Here is a 4919-nt window from a genome sequence, read left to right as displayed (position 1 = left end):
GGACTGGATGCTGAACCGCCAGACGATGGCTCAGATCTGGGATTTTTTCGGGAACACGGAGGTAGATCTCTTCGTGTCGCAGGAATAGACCCAATGTCCCCTTCAGTTCTCCCTATGTCACCTGGCACCTCTGGGGATAGATGCTTTTGCTCACCCATGGCTGGATCTGAGGCTGTAAGCATTTCCACCAATCAAGTTGATTCCGGCAGTCTTGTGCAGAGTGTGGGAGTTCGGAGTCCGCCTCCTGTTGATAGCCCTGTTCTGGCCGTCCCAGACGTGGTTCTTGGAGCTAGTCTCCCTTCTAGAACACACCCCATGTGAGATTCCAAACAGGAAATACCTGCTGTCTCAACTCCAGTTTTTTGAGTTGTGGTGTTCGGCTCATGCAGTGGACCCAGTCAGCTGCCCAATTGGTTCAGTGCTGGACTTTCTGCAGGAGAAGATTGTGGCTGGATAGGCTGCTACCTCCTGGAGAGTAAGTTGCAGCTATCGCTGCTCGCAGGTATGTGGACAAAGTCCCCATAGGTAGACATAATTTGGTCTCTTCATTTATGTGTGGGGTTAGGTGTTTGAGTGTTCCTTCCTGGGACTTGTCTGTCGTCCTGGAGGGCTTATTGGAGTCACTGCTTGAGCCTTTGGAGTCAGCTCCTGAACAGCCAATGAATTGGCATGATTCCATACAGGCTTCAGACAATCGACACACCCAAAGGGGCATTCCCATTGCCTCATAGCTATGCAACATCTCATTCCCTATTCAGAGAACATGGGTTACGCAAGTAACCCGAGATGTTTTACTGACCCCTAAGTGGTATTCAGCGCCCAATATATTATATTCAATATAATATGTCATTGGTCTGTCAATGTCATTGTCTATTGGAATTGCTGGTCTGTTTGAGTCAGTGTTTTCTGTACCATATCTGCTGGAATCCACCACGGTAAAATAAATAATTTACCTGGGTTGTGAGTCTGTAGTCTGAAATGTATATGATGACATCGGTGTACCGCGAAATAATACAAAAACACGCCTTTCTATTGTGTTGTCCTAGCACACATAAACAACAGTGTGTGTTACGATTCACAAACACAACTCCTAAGATCTGGTTCATTGCAGTGAATCAGAAACATACAGCGATGTAGTCTGATTTACACCAACGAATGACTCTTACGAGCCGGTTCTTTGTAGTGAATCAAATACATTCAGTGCAAACTTTGCAGTCCAATTCACAAACAAATTATCCTTAAGACTCGATTCTTTTAATGAATTGTTCAGAAGGGCAAAGCCTGAATTTTTATTTGTGCATCCTCGGGTCTCAGCTCCTCCTCATTAGGATGCGAAAGAAAGATGAAAGAAAGGAAAACGAGACACCCATAGTATAACTTGTGGCCAGTTTGGATCTGACTAATCCCTCACTGAATAAATCACTGAATCCATCAGAGTGACTACTCAATCAATATGACTCACATACTAAACTGCATCATATCATTCAGTGTAACATTCAGTCTCGAAATATAAGAAAATGTAAGGAAATTATTGTTATTTATTTTTAAGATTTATGAAACTTTGACGTATCATTACTAACTGGTTATGTCATATTTGCAAGCGTGCAATATTATTATCTGTATCATTATAAGCTGAGTGTACCTGCAGCTGGTATTTTGTTTTGTTCTCTGTTCTAGTGCAGGAGATGAGACTCAAGTGTGCTTGGCTATTATACAGATGTCCAAAAGAGACTGTGGTGTTTACTGTTTACAGATGCACCATCACCAATGAATATGGCAAAGATTCCACAGAGTATCTTCTCAGCGCAGAGTGTAAATCTTTTTTTCCCGTTTACCATGTTGTCTTTCTAATATGTTCTTTTGTGTGATTTACCCAACAATTTGTTCTAGAGAAGTTGTTCTAATTGTGACAGCATTTTGTGTTGTCTATTGCATCTGTTGACAGTTCTGTCCAATATGTTCCTAAGTGAGGAGCTCCAGGAAGGTAGAATAGCAGCTGCATAGTGCTTTCAGTCTTTTTTTACCCCTCAATACCTACATGTAAATCTCTGTGCCTTTTACAATTTCTCTCTTTCTCTTATATGTAGTTGGGGAGGAGATTGAGATGACTCCTCTGATTTTTCGTAAAGGTCTTGCTGATGCAGGCTCCTGGGGCTCAAAGTTCTACGGCCATATCACAACAGAAGAATCTCAGGTCGGACTGGGATGTGAGCACAAAACTAGACGGCTTAAAGTCATCTACGGGTTAGATCCTGTGTTTGAGTCGGGCAGCTCATGTTTTATGAAAGTGCGAAGGCCTATTGCATATGAGAGCAAAGAGGAGACTGTTTTGGCTGAAAGGAATCTTCAAATCACAAAACAGGTGACATGTTTCAAATTATTTAAACATCTGGGGAAATTTGTAACATTTCTCAAAGTTAAGTTGCTATACTTTTATCCCTCACAATATTTATAATTTCTTCTCAACACATTTCTAATGTATAGGACTGTAGAATTCAAAACATGGCCAGAGAGTACTTCAAGATCTTTGCTACGGAGACGAGAGTGATAGAGAGCTTTGGTGCAGCACTGGATGGAGTAAGTGAGATTTTCCCCCCTACTAAGCTCAGTGCAAAGCACATGATTTTATTGTAGCTTTATTGTAGTATATCAAGGTCAACGAGCATATGAGGATGCTAGTTGATCCCGTGTGTCGTCACTGTGACTCTGTATATTTTCAGAGTAATCCCTCTATACTTCATGTACTGGCCAGCAAGAAGCATTACTTATGCAACGGTAGAGGCAGAGCTTAAGGGTGTCTATTTGCAGTATTGTGGACTGGATCGAACCGGGTCACTGGTTTTTAATGAGAAGTTAGAAGTGGCACAGAAGTGTTGAAAACCAGTCCACCAGTCCACCATTGGTCCACCAGTGGACCAATGGAAACGTGCTGTTCTCCAGACTTGAGGGTAAATTTATAAATCAAAATAAAAAAGTATCCAAATCAAATTATTCTTCATGTATTTGCACTATTTCTAATTCAAATGATAACTCTGATTCTGTTGTTTTTCTTTCATGTTGCAGGAGTTGATACAATACTGACAAATATCGGAATAGCAGTCAGGTTAACTTTAACTTTTAACATTATTTTACAGTATTGCTGTTTTTATGGTAATTTCGATCAAATACATGGTGAGCACAAAGATACTTTTTTTCATTAGAGCCCAAACCCAAACTGAATGGTATTATATGTTATTTATTTGGTTTAAACCAGGGGTTTCCTACCCTGCTCCTGAAGAGCTACCATCCTGCAGAATTCAGTTCAAACCCCAATCAAACACACCTGAACCAGCTAATCAAGGTGTTCAGGGCTACTTGATAATTACAGACAGGTGTGTTGGATCAGGGTTGGAACTGAAGTCTGAATGGCAGCTCTCCAGGAGCAGGGTTGGAGATCCCTGGCTTAAACACTAAAGAATATTTAAAGTGCTGTAATATTATGCCGTAAATTTGTGATCCGTTCATGATGTTTTTTTTTTTTCTGATGCAGGCATCAGGGGTTTCTTTGCGAGACTAATCCGAAGGTTTTTGAGCAGTTTCAGGTTCAGCATCAGTGTAATTACTTCTGTGGTCTCTTAAACCTCAGACCTCTCAAAGCCCCAGAAACACTTCAGACTTCAACCAGACCCAAGGGCTCAAGCAGCCTGCTACTACAAGGAAAAACAGCACCCAGCTCCTCCAGTCCCCAGACCCCACGCAAGGCCACAAAGAGCCCCAAAGTATCCCGCAAGCTGAGCCCACAGACATCCACCTAATTCAAAATGAAGTAGACCATATACATAGGGAAAACTAAAGGAAAAAGAGAGGTCTGTCTGTTATTGAATAGGTCGCTTACTTATCTGCAGTTAAGATGCAGCTGCACTTACTACCCGAATGTAAGGAAAGAAATAATAATTATTTTGATAAATGCAACATTTCAAATGAAATATGTAAATCCAGAATCATTACCTAATCTTCTGTTGCAGTGCTTTTAATAGAATTCATTCTGTAATCCTCAGAGGTTTTTGAAAGGGCATTGTCTAAATGTGTGTGAAAATGTCAAGTGGAGCTGTAACACTACAAACTTTGTATTACCTCTTTGTTTATTTCTAAAGGAAGTACAGTGCTGTTGGCTGACTAGCTGTTTGTAAACAGTAATTAAAAAAAAGTATGAATTTAGTTTGTTATAAATGACCTTTTATTGTATGAGAGCATATTATTTCCATTTGGTTGTGGATTAACATGCATAATACATATCCTGAAAATGGAAAATGTAATTTGAATTATAATATTTAACTTTAAGAAACACTGTAACCTATTGAATGTTGTCCATTAAAATTCTACATATTCTCAAATAGTTTGTGTCCCACAGAAGAAAGTTTTATGGGTTTTACACAACAAGAGGGGGAGAAAAAAAGAGAATATCTATGGCTGACCTGAGCTTGACACGAGCGACATAATGGAAACGCAGAAACTGAAGATAACATTATTTAAATAATGACATGACTTAAATGTCTGTAAATTTGCCTTTGGTTTAGATGAAAAGGAAAATGAAGCCATCCAAAGAGTACATAGTATGTCTTATTACTTCAAAGGAAAATGTGTTTATTTAATGTCATACGTTACATCTCATGTATGAACACTGGTGGTCACAAAATGGAATTAACACCTTGTTTATGAGACAAGCTTGTTTACAGCTATAGTAAAGCTATTGTTTTAACAGGTTTTATCACCGTGACAGTCATGACGTAGGCCTACATCACAATGGGCCCCAGAACGTGATATTAATGACCAAAATCCTCTGGTGTTCAGTCATTTTAGGCAGAAAAAAAAAGTTTTTTTATTTTGACTTCATCAGAATGGTATGAAACTTATATATATATATATATATATATAAGCTA

General features: G+C 39.5%; 1 pseudogene; it reads left to right on the top strand.

Annotated features, from left to right (window-relative positions):
* LOC107700420 (uncharacterized) overlaps nt 1-4326 on the top strand; it is a 17342-nt pseudogene extending 13016 nt beyond the window's left edge.
* The last annotated feature ends 593 nt before the right edge of the window (nt 4327-4919 follow it).

Source organism: Sinocyclocheilus anshuiensis, unplaced genomic scaffold, assembly GCF_001515605.1.
Source record: "Sinocyclocheilus anshuiensis isolate Anshui unplaced genomic scaffold, SAMN03320099.WGS_v1.1 scaffold154, whole genome shotgun sequence".
Lineage (NCBI taxonomy): Eukaryota > Metazoa > Chordata > Actinopteri > Cypriniformes > Cyprinidae > Sinocyclocheilus > Sinocyclocheilus anshuiensis.
Note: the sequence above shows the minus strand (reverse complement) of the source record. Positions and strands in the feature narration are given on the sequence as shown.